The sequence below is a fragment of the Piliocolobus tephrosceles genome, chromosome 1 (genome assembly GCF_002776525.5).
Source record: "Piliocolobus tephrosceles isolate RC106 chromosome 1, ASM277652v3, whole genome shotgun sequence".
Lineage (NCBI taxonomy): Eukaryota > Metazoa > Chordata > Mammalia > Primates > Cercopithecidae > Piliocolobus > Piliocolobus tephrosceles.
In genome coordinates this window covers 41,582,890-41,599,897 of record NC_045434.1, presented here as the reverse complement: position 1 = coordinate 41,599,897, position 17,008 = coordinate 41,582,890, and the positions used below count along the sequence as shown (strand labels likewise).

Sequence of the window (17,008 nt, the reverse complement as noted above, 5' to 3'; positions counted from 1 at the left end):
TCTCTCCCTTCTACATCTGTTATTCAAATTACATTTATGTGTAGTTACACATTAGTTGTTCTCTCTTACCTCCATTCTAAGTTCCTTCACTAGATTTTAAAAACCTCTTACCATATCAAATAGAGCCAAGGCCATCCATCCTTCAAGCTACCCATCATCAGAGCCATACCTTGTATATTATTCTATTCCTGTCCATCACAACAAAACAAAGGAAAACTGATCGAATGCCCTCAGCATTCTGGAATACAATCTCCCCCGTCACCCCAGAAGTACTACACCATCTTACTATTCTTTAGAGAGCTTTGAAGTGGGTACTTTGATACTAGTGAGCATGTATGTTGGCACAACTAACTTCTCCAGAACAAGAGCCTTCTCCTTCTGTGATTGTATGTATCCAGGCATCCTGCTAATGCTTACAAATGTCAGATTTATTCTTCACTACAATGCTATTGAATATAATAAACTGGCCTCACCATAAGCATCTCCTGGAGGAACATATTGCAAACACAGTGTCTCTGGCTTTCTTCCTGTGAATTCTGAGTCAGTAGGTCTGAGGCAGGGAATGGAATTTTCTACTTTTTATCAGGAAACTCAGGAGAATCTTATGACCAGTAAGACAAAGGAAACACTGAGATTGGTATTTTTACTCCTATTTTAAGATGAAGACATGAAAGGTTTTCTGGAGACATACTGCTCAATACGATAACCATTAGCCATATGTGGCTATTAAAATGAAAGTTAACAGGCAGGGCGTGGTGGCTCACGCCTGTAATCTCAGCACTTGGGGAGGCCGAGGCGGGCGGATCATGAGGTCAGGAGATCGAGACCATCCTGGCTAACATGGTGAAATCCCATCTCTACTAAAAATACAAAAAATTAGCTGGGCATGGTGGCGGGCGCCTATAGTCCCAACTACTCAGGAGGCTGAGGCAGGAGAATGGCGTGAACCTGGAAGGTGGAGGTTGCAGTGAGCCGAGATCACGCCACTGCACTCCAGCCTGGGTGAGAGAGTGAGATTCTGTCTCAAAAAAAAAAAGAAGAAGAAGAAAAAGAAAGTTAACTATTAATTTTGTAAAAGTATGTGAGATGAGAAATATGTTAATCTTCTTCACTACAGTAACCATTTTGCTACCCATATGTTTCCCATAGCATCATGTTGTAATCCTCAATTATACATAATAACATTTATTTTAAAAACTAGAGAGAAAAGAACAATAAGTATTACGTTTTCCAGTCATACTAGCCACATTTCAAGTGTTCAGTAGCCCTATGTTACCAGTGACTGTTGTACTGACAGAACAGATATAGAACATCTCTGTCATCCCCAAAATTTCTATTAGACAACACTTCTAGTGGACACCACATTTGTTAGCATGTGATGTTTCTGCTTCTGTGAGTAATAACCTTTCTTGGAATGTTTATCTTTTATTTGGAGAGCTTCGTGTACTCTGAAGGAATCCTGTTATATTCCCTTAAGGAAAGCAGATGAGCAGATGGCTTCCACATCTGCAAAATGTGTTCTAGAGACAAAGTGACTTGCCTAAAGTCATCTAATTAATATATAGTGGAACCAACTTAATGAGGATTTAGACATGCACCTTTCTGAAGTAGAATTTTGTGCCACTCTTAAGTCCAGCTTTGCTCAGTGGAGACTGAGTTAGCTTGAGGGAAAGGATTGAAAGTTTCCTCTATGCTGAGATTGAAGCAGCTCTCTTCAGATGTTTCTGAAAGCCTAGATGTCTTCCTTTTTGGATGGTAGGACTGAAACAGAATGGGCCCTTTCAGCATGGCTTAGTATAAACCACTAGTGGTACCATATTTGGGGGAATGCAGACAGATGACAGCCATTAATCTGACTGCACAATAAGCCAGATTTTCATCCATGGCAGCAATCCACCCCTTACCTACATCCAATCAACAGGAAGTTCACCTGGTTCAAGAGAGCATCTACTTTTAAAATGTTTCCTTTTCGCAATATGGAAATAACATTTGCTCTTACATCTAGGCAGTCCTTCAGGTACTCACAGTGTTTCAGATTTAAATCAGTGGTTTGAATTCTGGAGTACTTGTATCTCGCAGAACCAATGTTATTGAATGTTGGTTTGGTTTTCACCTATAAAAATCTGCAATGTACATAAAAGAAATAATATATCTGAATTATAATATAGAACTGTAAGTACAATATCAATTATATGTAACTGCCATTTACAGCTTGTCTTTTATGAGACTATATAATAAACATTCCAACTGTATGCTGGGAATAATTCTTCCCATTCTGTTAACCCATAATAGTTTTAATAGAGTGCATGAGCTCAGGTATGTGGGCTGATATGTCTTGGGCTCTTACTAACTTTCTACACGTATATAAATGATGCATCTCTCATTGGCAAAGACACAAAAGTTTGAGAGCATGCTGATGAGCCTGTGTGTAAATGACATTCTCCTGTAATAACGGTGGCAGTGCAAAACGGTGTAATTCCTGTGGAGGTCAATGTGTCCATTTTTATTAAAATTACAAATGCATTTCCTCTTTGACTTAGCATTTTCATGTCTGCAAATTTTTCATATACATATGTGTGTATATATATGTGTGTATATATATGTGTGTGTGTATATATATATATATATATATGTACCTGCACTGTGTGAAAGGCATATATGAAACAATTCATTGGAGTATTGTGTATACTAGACAAAGGAAACTGCCCAAGTATCCATCGATAGGGGACTGATTAATCCAGTGGTTCTAAACTTCAGTGTGGATCATAATCACTTGGAGGGCTTGCTAAAACACAGATTGCTGGATTGTACCTCCAGAATTTCTGATTCAGTAGGCCTGAAGCCAATGGGCAAGCAGAGCTAAAATCCAGCCCATGTTGCATTCTCCATTCATGTAGGGCTGGCTGCATCTGCCCTAAAGAAGTGGCACGTTTCCATAGTTTGCACGTAAATGCTATACAGCTAGCTGTAGTGTGAGACTCTGTGAAAAAGCTGTTATCTCATAAAAATCATAAATTTATTGTCATTCTGATAAAAATGCCAGCATTATTTTTCCATGGGACTTGACACACTTCACCCTAAATTTATAAACAATTCCTATGTGTCAGTAAAAAGAAGATATACGGGGAGAGGATATGGAGTCACAGAATAAGAAATCTCAATGGCCAGTAAATATATGAAAGGTTGCTCACCCTCACTAGTAAGTGCAAATGAAGGCACCATTTTTCACCTGTTGAAACAGGCAAAAATGTGGAAGTGGGACAGTACTGAGAATTCCTGAGGATGTGGGAGGCGGTAACTCTTATACCCTGCTAGTGGGATGTGAACTGTGCAGCCACTTTGGAGGGCAATTTGGCTATATGAAGTGCAGGTGAAGATACTCACACTTTGCCCTAATATTCTTAACACACACTGTGGAGAAACTTGTATATATGCACCAGGAGATTCATGCACCAATGTTCACATCAGCATTGATTGTAAGAGCAAAAAGACAGGAAATATGTGAGAGGTCCATCACCAAGGAAACAAATTGTAGTATATGTTAGAATTATAAATAACAGTTAAAATAAGTCAACTAGAATTAAATATACCATGTACATGTGTGTGTATATATATTTACATATATATATGAGATATATATCATAATGTGAGTGAAAAAAAGCTGCAGAATGATTGGTGGAGTTAAGCTTGAACACATGGATAATAATATTATATATGGATACAAACATATGTTGTAAGAGTCTAAAATGATTGACAGGAGTAAACACCAGTTTTAGCATTGTGGTGCCTGGTGATGTTGTGGGGCAGGGTGGAGGGGGTTGCAAATGTAGCTGTAGTATTTTGTTTAAAAATTTTTTTAGGCAAATATGGCATAATATTACCATTTTATTTAGCTGGGTAGTAGGTATATATATTATTCACTTTATTATTCTGTCTGAAATGTTTCATAATTAAAGAAAACATGCGCATACACCAAACTCTTGTTATAGTGGTCTATAACTCAGTGTATTTCATCTCTTGGCCCATACAAAGTTGGATACAGAGCAGAGACCAGAGAAGCTTTGTTAAAGACTTTTTAAATACCATGCAGATGATGGGACTGGTTCATAGCAGTACCTTATAACCTTGATTTTGTGCAAAACAGATTCTTAATCAGTAGATAAGAAAATCTACCTAATTAGTGCATTTTCCCAGGGAGCCTTATGGTATTAGCCAGCAAAGACTGCGGCTTTAATTGAGACAGTGATGCAACTTAATTGGAACACCTGAATGAGATTAAGAGGGGTGAGTACTCACATAAGGTCAGCTGGTTTCCCTGGTACCCAGAGCTCTGCTAGGTCTATGCCTTTTTGCTGACAACCTCTGCCAACTGGGATGAAGCTGAGCCAAATGCTTTTACTGTCTTTCTTAGATCACTTAATGAAATGTTTTAAATACAGATTCCATGTATTTCAGCACGTATTGTGAAACACTTTGGCATGCTGATTCTACTGGTAAACTTTAGAACTTATTACATAGAAGCACTAGATATTTACATTGCTTTTAACTTGTTATTGCTGCAGGAGTTTAATACATATTAAGTGAAATAAATTGATAATTGTGTTGAGACTCAATAATGTAGTTTAATTGATTACATCTTTATTTGGGTTCTCCAGAGAAACATAACTAATGGGATGTGTGTGTGTGTGTGTATGTATGTATTATATATATTTATTATAAAGAATTGGTCCACACAATTATGGAGGCTGACAAGTCCAAGGTCTGCAGTTGGTAAGCTGGAGGCCCAGGAAAGCTGATGATGCAGTTCTAGTCTGAAAGCTAGCAGGTTGGAGACCCAGGAAGAACCCATGCTCTAGTCCATGTCCAAAGACTGGAAAAGACCAATGTCCAAACTCAAGGGATTCAGGCAGGAGAAAATTTCTTCTTACTCAGGCTTTTTGTTCTATTCAGGCCTTCAACTGATTGAATGAGGGCCACCCACATTGCCCAATCGGCTTTACTCAGTCCACCCATTCGAAAGTTAATCTCATCCTGAAACACCCTCACCAACATACTCGGAATAATGTCTAGGCATTCCGTGGCTCAAACTGACATATAAAATTAATCATCAAAACATCTTTTTACCCAAATTTAAGATCATTTCACAAGGCTTCTGAACAAAGAGTACTTATGTTCCTTTATTAATTTAAAAAAGTACTTGAATTCCTCCATAAAAATTAGTGTAGTACTAATAGAGAAGAAAACTCTTTAAAAATTGTCACTAATCTTTAACAAAGTTTTTTTTCGTAAATGTTCTGTTACTAGTTTTGTGACCTTGGATCAATTAATTTCTTGATCTGAAAATAGGAGAACATTGGAAAGGACCACTGTGATCCAATCCAGCTCTAGAGGTCTGTAATCTTTGACCTTTTCATCAGTGCATGAATGTTGGAATGTGATTGGCATTGGTATGTCTATGCTACCTGCTACCATCCAGATGAAGTCAAGTTGCTTTCTTAGGTGGATTGTGGACTGTAGTGGAATGTAGTCTCAGTTATTTACAGTTCTACTTCATACTTCATCTCCTTAGTGCGTATAATGACTGGTTAGAAGTAAGTGAATTTCACCTATGAGGCCTCGACTCCAAGCAGAGTTGATGTCATGAGATTCCAGCACATTTATTAAGTGCTAGGTGAACTCACCTTATGGAAGAGCAATTTCCATAGGAAAAAGCAGTGACTTTAAAGAACGTACTATCTACATAGTCAATACTATTGGATTTTCAGGTGGAGTTTTTTGACTCTATTTTTAAGAGCATCATGTACCATAGCTTTGGGGTAATTTTTCACTAACATACATTACTTAGGCATGTTAAATTTAGTGATTAACTGATCCAGTGACTGGCAATCATTAGATTGCCAAATACATAAAATTTGACTTTGTGATGAGCAATATTTTCAACTGTTCTAGGTCAGATTTTATTATTGGAGATGTTTGAGTTTTTCTCGGAAAAACTATATCCAGAGACATAGCGCTTGACCAAATCATGTGGACAGTGGGTCAAAACCATTTTGGCATTTCACAAAATCTTGTGAGGATAAGTTAGAATATGCTAAAGTAGTTTTCATTAATGAGTATTCTATCCACCTTGTGAATAGTTTCAGAAAATGTTAGCTGGCTACAGAAATGTTGAATGGTTTATAGACTTTTTCCTGGACCCTCCCAAGCCTAGCAATACCACCTTCCATTTTCTAGCCAAGTTCACTCCTTACTGTTACACATATCCCCAGACTCACAAAATGCAAGCATATCTGGGCCCCAAACACAGTTATCTAGAAAAGCACTTTTTTCACATTAATGGCATAGATTCTTTTTTTTTTTTTGAGACAGAGTCTCGCTCTGTCGCCCAGGCTGGAGCGCAGTGGCCGGATCTCAGCTCACTGCAAGCTCCACCTCCCGGGTTTACGCCATTCTCCTGCCTCAGCCTCCCGCGTAGCTGGGACTATAGGCACCGCCACCACGCCCGGCTAGTTTTTTGTATTTTTTTTAGTAGAGACGGGGTTTCACCGTGTTAGCCAGGATGGTCTGGATCTCCTGACCTCGTGATCCGCCCGTCTCGGCCTCCCAAAGTGCTGGGATTACAGGCTTGAGCCACCGCGCCCGGCCTGGCATAGATTCTTGAGAAAGAAAAAGTGTAAAATATAAAGCAATCATTTCAAACCAGTGTATGTCTGTGTGGAGAGAAGAAAAATGAAATGAAATAAGAAAAAGGAGAAAACATAGGAAAATAAGAGAGAAACCTAGAGGAGACACCACAGAACCTGATGTGTTGGAAGGGGAAATCACTGAAATTCCTAGGCTTGTTGCCTGGCTTATTTTATGTCTGGCCTGATTTCTTTTAATGTGCATGTTGTGTTCATTTGCATGGTTGCAATCTTTAAGCAAAGAATATTTTCAGGATTTTGGAATAATCTGAGAACCTCTGATAAAATGTGTGCAGAAAAAATGTAATGACTATGATTAGTCACAAAAAGAGCAAAGGGAATCTCATTATTTCAGTTTCTGAATTTCAGTTGTATGTTTTCCTTAAAACCAAGAAATGTCTAATGGGCAAAAACATTGTTCTTCTTCATAAATTCTTAGTTTCTGTGATGCTCTCTGAAAAAGCAGCTGTATCAGATTAATTTTCTTTTTCACACTCTTCCTTCTCATTTTTGTAAAGAAAAAGACAGTTAATCTGTAGCTTCCTTGGGGGACATTAGACAGCTTAGAAAAGTGGCAAAATAAACAAGATTTATTCTCATCAGATGTGTCATGAGAAAATTGGAGGCGTGCTGTGAGGTAATGATAAAATAATCTTGAAAATTTCCAAGCACTTCTTCCAAGTGGAATGGAAGGAAATTTAAAGTCAGCTTTCATCTATTTACAGCTGAAGCAAGATGTGGGCATATATATTTTTCTAACAATACAATTGGTATCCTCCCCTAAAAAAGAGGAAACCAGACTTTAGGTCTCAGAGTTCTAGAAAGGTGTCCTCTGGAAAAATTGACCACAGTGGGATTTTAATTTGTCTGTGGAATAAGGTACTGGGAATTGTAACATGAAATGGTAGTGTGGTTTTCCTCGCTGTCCATCTTCTCCCATTTCTCTTTCTTATATTAACCTGTGAAGGTATTGTTCTAGTACATGCATAGTGCTGATGGCACCTTAATTTATTTCCGTGGCCATTTGCAGAAAACATTGTTTTTGCCTCTGCTTACCCACTGGAGCTGGTGTATACTCTCTTATGTAGCATCTGTAAGTATATGAAGATTCATTGAATGCCTTTGATGGGCTAAGCTTTCTGTGGCCATGTTAGAGATACTGGGCTTGCTTTTAGAACAGGACTTGGGAAGAACTTAGGGTCTCTCACAGTTCACTGCAGGTTTTGCTCACAGAATTTGGGACCTCTATGAGGGTAAGTGCTGGAAAGCAGGAAACGATGCTTTATTGTTTGTTCTTAAGCATGCCTCTTTTCCATCCAGTTGCTGGCTGAGCCCTAGGAGGGTCCTGACTTGGCTTTGATATATTTCATATAAGCTATTGGGAGCATAAGTGTTTGTTTCTTTTTGCGGATTAATATCCAAAGTAAATCACAGAGAACTTAAGTTGGTTTTTATGTCTTTTATTTTTAACTCGAGGTGGGATTTCTACAGGGTAGGCTGCAGAATCAAGGTTCCCTGTGAATCATTTTGCCTTTTCCTAGGAGAGACTGTTCAAAAACCTGACTCTCAGGCACCAATAATAAATGTGCTTTAAAAACACACATACACCCCCTTCAGTTCAATTATGGAGAATCCAATTTATCCCCATTCTCTAAGGCATTTACCAGAAGAAAAAGAGAGTCCTTGGGCATTATTCTGTGTAATTAGATTTTTACACCTCTGTATTGTGAATTGGGATTTCCAATTTCTCCATCCTAAGGTGTAAAGTGATGGTGCTTAGCAACCTAAGACTGTAGCTGATGCTATAATTCATCAGGACTTTTAAACTGTTATCATTTGAGAAACTCTGGTGAAAATAAACAATAGTGGATATTGTAATTTATTTTATAAATATTAAATCTATTTTATTTTTTAGAACCATTTGTCTTGTTTCTCAAAATTAATCTTCACCTGAAACCTCAACAGTTTTTAAGAAACTGTGCCAGTGGCCTGAATAATCTTCTCATATGTGGATTTTCCTCAGTTGCCAGGAAATAACCACCTGGTTAAAACAAACTTATTTTTATTCATTTCTGTATGTTTCTCCTTCATAGTAACAATAAAAATGTTATATCTGAAAATTATGATTTTTCTTTTTTTTTTTTTTGAGACAGTTTCACTCTTGTTGCCCAGGCTGGAGTGCAATGGTATGATCTCAGCTCACCACATCCTCCGCCTCCCAGGTTCAAGCAATTCTCCTGCCTCAGCCTCCTTAGTAGCTGGGATTACAGGCATGCACCACCACGCCCGGCTAATTTTGTATTTTTAGTAGAGACAGGGTTTCTCCATGTTGAGGCCAGTCTCAAACTCCTGACCTCAGGTGATCCACCCGCCTCAGCCTCCCAAAGTGCTGGGATTACAGGAGTTAGCCACCGCACCTGGCCTAAATCATGATTTTTCTGGCAATGTTATAGGAAAAACCAAAGCTAAAATGTGAATATAAAACATAACAGTCTCAACTATTTTTAAAAAGAATTGAAAAAAGCTTAGCAGAAAATGTAGTAAAAACAGTGTTTGGATTTTTGTATCTTTTTACACTTAATGAGTACATGTTTGTGCTTTTCTGAAAGTAATTGAAATAGGAAGCTGCGTATTTCAGAGAAGATTGTAGAATGTATCATCATTGTGATGACACTGAGAATGTTGGGGGAACGAGGCTAATCTGCCATAAATAGTATCTTCCAAGAAAGACTACTGATAAACAGTAGATTGGAGTTGATCTGCTTTAGGACTGGGAACTGGTTTTAAAAGAACCTTCTAGAATGAGAAAATATATGAATTTGTCAGGCTCTTCGGACTTCATAAAAGTTTTACCCAGAGCCTTATATTTGCTGTAGTTTCAGACTGGTTAAGGAAAACAGACAAGCCAAGAAAGGATTTTGTTTGTAAATTATTTCCCACAAATAATTTCGTGGACAAAACTCATTTAAAAGCTCGAAAGGAATTAACTTGTAAGAGTCTAATTTATTAATATTATTATTGTTATTTTCTTTTTTGAGATGGACTTTCACTCTTGCTGCCCAGCCTAGAGTACAATGGCACAATCTCAGCTCACTGCAACCTCCGCCTCCCTGATTCAAGCGATTCTCCGTCCTCAGCCTCCCGAGTAGCTGGGATTACATGCATGTGCCACCATGTCCGGCTAATTTTGTATTTTTAGTAGGGATGGGGTTTCTCCATGTTGGTCAGGCTAGTCTAGAACTTCTGACCTCGGGTGATCCGCCTGCCTCGGCCTCCCAAAGTGCTGGAATTACAGGTGTGAGCCACCGCACCCAGCCAAGAGTCTGATTTTTTTATAAACAGATATGAATTGAATTTCAAATGTGTGTGTGTGTGTGTATATGTGTGTGTGTGTGTGTGTGTGTATTTATTTATTTATTTATTTATTTATTTATTTATTTATTTATTTATTTATTTATTTTGAGACAGGGTTCTTGTTCTGTCACCCAGGATGGAGTGCAGTGGTGTGATCATATCTCACTACAACCTCAAATTCCTGGGCTCAAACAATCCTCTGCTTCACCCTCACCCCATCCCCACCACTGCCAAGTAACTGCAACTACGGGTGTGTATCACCACACCTGGCTAATTTTTATTTATTTATTTTTGTAGAGTCAGGGTCTTGCTATGTTGTCCAGGCTAGTTTCAAACTCCTGCACTCAAGTGATCCTCCCACCTTGGCCTCCCCAAGTGCTGGGATTACAGGCGTGAGCCACCATGCCTGGCCAAGAGTGTATATTTTTGGTAATTAATATTCAAGCTGAAAACTGTACCTTTCTCCTTTCCTGGGGCATTGGCATGGGTTTTGTTGATAGAATGCATTGTAACTTGTTCTCGAATATTTATGCAGCCATTCTTTCATTCATTCAACAAATATTTGCTGAGTATATAAACACAATATACCCTTGGAGGAGAGATAAGCTATATTTGAACAGCTGTAGTAGAAGTGGTACACAATTTTGGGAGAATGCCAAAGAAGGTGTGATTGCTTCCAGCTGGGGAGATCCAAAGAGGCTTCTACTCAGGTTGGGACTGTCATGTGGGCTTGAAGGGTCTGAAAGTGGCTAGCAGGGGACTTAGGGGGAGAAAGGAAGAGAGGAAGCACAGGTATGCATGGGGCAAGAAGGCTTAAGTTGAATGAAAGAAGTGGAAAATAAAGACAGTTGAGGCAGGATCCCAGGCCTTTGGTACTACGACGAGGGGTTACTACCCTAGGCAATAGGGAAACACTGAAGATTTTTTTTTTTACAAAGATAGTGATATGATCTTGCAGCAGCATGTTAAATGAAATCTGCCAGTCCAGGACAACTCAGAAGGTTGTGCCTCTATGACTAATGAGGTGTGCCCCTTCTGACTTTCAAAAGAGTGTCTTAGTAGCATCAATGCCAAGATTTGGTTCTGAAATAGAGTTCCCCATTCTAACATCTGGACCTTTGTGTAACTCATGCTACCTTTGAGTGGGACCAAGGTGGCCAGCTTTGATTTAGCCTCTCCTGTTCTGCCCCATCAGCCCTGGACTCCAGCCACTTCTCAAAACCGGCCTCTGCCACACACACCTAGCTTTGGCTCGTTCCCCATAATCCTCCAGGAACAGCTGTGGTACTCCCCCTCCCACTCTGGTTTTCACTTTTTTGTTCCTGTTTAAGAGCTTAGAGTTCCTGTTTTTGTTTTTCTCCTCTGTCTGTGCTGTGATGCTGAAATAGGGTAGATTCAGAGACCTTTTTTTTTTTTTTTTGAGATGGAGTCTCGCTCTGTCACCTAGGGTGCAGTGGCACGATCCCGGCTCGCTGCAACCTCCGCCTCCCAGGCTCAAGCAATTCTCCTGCCTCAGCCTCCCAAGTAGCTGAGATTACAGGTGTGCACCACCATGCCCGGCTAATTTTTGTATTTTTGGTGGAGACAGGATTTCACCATGTTGATCAGGCTGGTCTTGAACTCCTGACTTCAAGTGATTCATCCACCTCAGCCTCCCAAAATGCTGGGATTGCGTGAGCTACTGCGCCCAGCCCAAGAGACTTCTATAATGTCGTTGAGAGACAGTAGAGGCTTGATTGAACGTGTGGTGGTTGGGATGGGGAAAAGGAAATGGGCTCAAGAAATTTCTGGAAATAAAAGTGGCAAAATCTGATGATTGGATCTGGGAACGGGGTAGAAGGAGTCAAATGAATGCTGAGTTTTTGAGCCTGCATAGAGTTAATGGCTTGAAAGGGGCCAGCATATATTTTTCTTAATTTTGCAAAGGTGAACTGAAGCTAAGTTATATGGACAGAGTAGTCAAAGAGGTGTGTTAGTTTGCTTCCATTGCTATAAAGAAATATCTGAGGCTGGGTAATTTATGAAGGAAAAAGTGTAGGGTGGGCGTGATGGCTCATGCCTGTAATCCCAGCACTATGGGAGTCAAGGCGGGTAGGTCATTTGAGTCCAGGGATTTGAAACCAGCCTGGGCAACATGGTGAAACCCTGTCTCTACAAAAAATACAAAAATTGGCTGGGTGCAGTGATTCACATCTGCAGTCTCAGCACTTTGGGAGACTGAGGTGGGTGGATCACTTGAGGTCAGGAGTTCAAGACCCCCGACTAACATGGTGAAACCCTGTCTCTACTAAAAATACAAAACTAGCCAGGTGTGGTGGCGCATGCCTGTAATCTCAGCTACTTGGGAGGCTGAGGCAGGAGAATCACTAGAACCCGGGAGGTGGAGGTTACAGTGAGCCGAGATGGCGCCACTGCACTCCAGCCTGGGGGATAAGAGTGAAACTCTGTCTGGGAAAAAAAAAAAAAAAAAAAAAATTAGCCAGGTGTGGCTGCACGCTCCTGTGGTCCCAGCTACTCAGGAGGCTGAGATGGGAGGATTGCTTAAGCCTGGGAGGTCAAGCCTGTAGTGAGCTGTGATTGCACCACTGTACTCCAAGCCTGGGTGACAGATTGAGACTATCCCCCCAAAAAAAGAAAAAAAGAGAGAGAAAAGAGGTTTAATTGGCTCATGGTTCTTGGTTCTACATCCTGTACAGGAAGCATAGTGCTGATATCTGCTTCTGGTGAGGGCCTCAAGAAGCTTACAATCATAGCAGAAGACAAAGGGGGAGCAGGTGCATCACATGGCAAGAGCTGAGCAAGAGAGAGGAGAAGGTACTAGGTTCCCTTCAAATAACCAGCTCTCAAGTGAACTAAGGGAACAAGAACTCACCTATCCCCAAGGGGATGGCACTAAGCCATTAATGAGGGATCCGCCCCCATGACCCAAACACCTCCCACCAGGCCCCACCTCCGACATTGGGGATTACATTTCAACATGAGATTTGCAGGGGACAAAAGATCCAAACTATATCAAGTGGCTTCTTTCAGTGTCAGTGATGATTACCTTGAAGGGTGTTATGAGCAGCTTAGGGTCAAGTGAATTGTACTAACGCAATGCCTAGCTCAAGCTGAAATAAACAAGTAGGATTAGAGATGTGTGCCTGTGCCAAAAATACTGGTATATCAAAATGTGGAAGAATCCCTTCCATTGCTTTTAGTCCTTCCATTATTGAGTAATCTCCTTTCAGTATAAGACCTGGCACTGTGTTTTATAAACAATTTAGGAAAGAGAATGTGATACTAAATTTTGTGGCAGGGATATGAAAGGAATTCAGTGCTCAAGAATCTTGGAAACTGTGATGAACAATGTCGTTTCATCTGAGGTTATTTTGTGTAGCCCCTGTGGGCTGATCATTTGTTTAAATGTTTTCATTGTAGAATATTAAATAGTAGTCAACATTGATCAACTAATATGTGTCAGGCACTGTCCTAGACAGTTTTCAATATACAGAATATTTTATTTGCTCCTCATGAAACCCTGTGATATGGGCATCTTATTATCCTCGTTTGCAGGTGAGAAAATTGAGGTCAGAGAGAGCTCGACGAAACATAGCCCCTAACTTACGCTTTTTGCTTCAGTTCATGAATGTTGTTGTTTTATGTAGTTGGTTTTAATTCAGGAATACACGGAGGGTCTTCTATGCCGAACCTTTGTGAAAACGTAGGTTGTATTTGTTTGGAGCCTGTGATGGGTGGGGTAGCTCTTCTGTATACAGCAGGGCAGGATGGCCCTAGTGCAAGTTACCGTAAGCAACCTGCTTTTTTCTTCTCCTTAATTCCTTAGTTCAGCTTGAGGACTTTATCCTGGTGCTTGCCTGAGGGACACCCTCGTCACCATTATCATCATTTTAATTATGATCAATTATGGAATATTTTCTCTGTGCCAGCTATCATGCTGAGCACTTTACAGAATTAGTTCCTGGAATCATTAGAATAACCTTATGAGGCTGCTACTCTTGTTTTCTTCATTTAACATGTGAGCAGAAAGAAGTAACTCACATGAGATCTCACAGCTGGCAAGTAGTAGAGATGGGATTTGAACCTGTCTGACTCCAGAGTCCATCTTCCTAACCACAGTGGTATTTTGCTCCAACATCAGACTATATTTTTAAAAATTAGAGATAAGGTCTTGCTCTGTTTTCCAGGCTGGAGTACAGTAGTGCAACCATAGCTCATCACAACCTCAAACTCCCAATGCTCCTGCCTCAGCTTCCCAAAGTGCTGGCTTACAAGCATGAGCCACCAGCCAGACTGTCCCCTGCCTCAACACCAGACTTTGCTCTCAGTCTTAGGATCCCTACATTGGGGACTAATTTATTTGGATTTAGATAGGTTTAATCTAAAATCCAGATACACTTGCCAAATAACTTTAGGTTTTCCCCCAGAACATATGATATTGTTAGCTATATCACACATAGTTTGAACTAATTATTAGATTAATTACCTAAAGAAGCTACAATTGCTTCTTTATAAACGCTACCTGGTGAATGATGTGTTACTGGGACAGTATGCAGATATTCAAATCACAGAAGCATTTTTCTCATATATCAGAAGAGAGCATTATGACACCTCACCAGAAGCAGGGCGTCCCTGGGGGAGGCTTGGTAATGTGGCAGAAAATCAACTTTCAAAGCTTTATAGAGTTCATCATAAAATGACATCCACCTCCTTTCATTTCAATCCAAGTGCTTTCAAGAGTACAAAAATAAACGTTAGAAATTAACAGGCTGCTTTTCTGATAGACCAAACAGTAGCTACTTGGACCTAAAGGGCAAATTTTATTCATCATGTATATGTTTTAGTAAAATGAGATTTGTTCTCATTGTGGGAATTCCCACACTGCCACACTCCTATGTAAGAAAATTATAGACAAGCATAGAGAATGATGCTGCATAAAAGCTGATAGCATAATAGCCAATTAGAGGATTATAAAGCCTGAGTTTATTAAAGTATTATGCAAATACTGATTAATAGTAATACCATAAACTCACAAAGCAAGCAAAAGCATGCCTGATTCAAATTATAGGAGCTTTTATTTGCATTTCTACAGAATCTATTATTAGTGGGTCTCAAAGCACCTTACAAGTAATAATTATTAAAGCTCATAAACATGACCAGTAAATTTCATGTTATGAAGTAAATATGAAAGAATTCCTCTTTACCTCACATATATTATAAGACCTAAATTCCCAAACAAAAATAGGATTCTCTGCATATGGGGAATATTCATACACTATGGGTATCTTTGGCTATGGTTCTATAGGCTTAGAAATGGGTTGCTATGGATTCAAGGCTTTCCTATTGAGTACCTCAATTTATGTAGTTAGAACTCTTCACTTATTTTTGAAATTTTACCTATGTGATAGCTCTAAACAAATCTTGTTAGTATATTTTAATATCTCTCAATTGACTATAATATCAAATTTTAAAAGCAAAAATGATGTCAAGTTCACGTGAAAGTACTTTAAAATATTTTGAAATATTACATGGAGTTTAGTTTTCCACAAGCTGTACCCTGTTCTGCGGACTCAGCACAATCAGTGAAGCCTGTGTTTCTTTCTGTACCCTGCAGCAAGCAGTTGAAATGTTGTAATGGTTTCTAATCTGCATGAGAATGCTCCTACACCTTTCTCCTCTACTCCTCCTTCTCTCTTCCCTCCTTTGCAATTCCCGTACTCTCTAAAGCTAGCACAGATTGGAAAGGCAAGAATGTTTCAGGTGTCTGACTCTCCCTGTCTCTCCATGTCAAGTCCTCAAGCTTCCCCCACATTCATACTCAGTTTGATTTACTTCTGGTGCTGAGAGTCTATTTAATATATTGCAGTTTCCAGTCACTGTTGTGAGGCAGCTGGACTTTTGTACTGTACTTATACTTCAATGGCACGCAGATCCAAAGAAATGTGTGGACTAGTGAGCAACTTCCTTTATAATTAGGATGCTGGAGACTCGAGAGTCGAATGACTTGACTGAGGTTGTGCAGCACAGAATCGGGGCCAGAGCTCAGGTCTCTAGGCTCTTAAACCAAAGTTTCCCCTTCTGTCTCGTGGTAGTTCTATACTGCTTTGAATCACACACACAAATTTTGAACCGGAAACATTGGAGCAGAGTGAGAGGAAACACTTTGCTGATTTTATCCAGGACCGTGAGTCACATGACTAGAGGTGGAGCCTCAGGGATCTGAAGAAAAAGGGAGCGATGGCCAGATGTGGTGGCTCATGCCTGTAATCCCAGCACTTTGGGAGGCCGAGGCGGGCAGATTACCTGAGGTTGGGAGTTCCAGAGCAGCCTGACCAACATGGATAAACCCCGTCTCTACTAGAAACACAAAATGAGCTGAGCATGGTGGCACATACCTGTAATTCCAGCTACTCCGGAGGCTGAGGCAGGAGAATCGGTTGAACCTGGGAGGTGCGGGTTGTGGTGAGCCCAGATTGCGCCATTGCACTCAAGCCTGGACAACGAGGGGGAAACTCCGTCTCAAAAAAAAGTGGGGGAGTGATGTTCTTGCAGAATTGAAGGGGTAGACCTGGGATTATCATTTGGAGGAAGGAGCTGAATGACTGCACATCAAGGGGAATAAAGAGCAAGTTGAAGTGGAGACAGGGCAAGGTAGAAGAGCAGTCTTAGGAGGATTAGAAGGATAGTTGAGTTTATGGCGATGGCGATAGGTTATTGATAGAAAATAAAGCAAAACTCAATAGGTTGTGGGATGGATGGTCCTTAGGGTCTGTGAAGCCTCTCAGGATGATGCCGGAAGGAGAGGGAGAGATGGGGCATGTGCAGCAGGTAGCAAAGTTCTCCAGGAACACAGACTACTGGCAAATCCCCGGGAGACAGGGGTGACAGGAGGGATGGAAACAGAGAGACTGGAGGGATGGTTTTTGGAACTCTGTAGCTAAGTGTAAATTCTGTGCTATACTTCAGAATTC

At 40.2% G+C, this 17,008-nt stretch overlaps 1 protein-coding gene across 1 annotated transcript in view; it reads left to right on the top strand.

Annotated features, from left to right (window-relative positions):
* Nucleotides 1-17,008, top strand: part of NIBAN1 (niban apoptosis regulator 1) — a 173,145-nt gene that overhangs the window by 55,757 nt on the left and 100,380 nt on the right. The gene's annotated exons all lie outside the window — the stretch shown is intronic.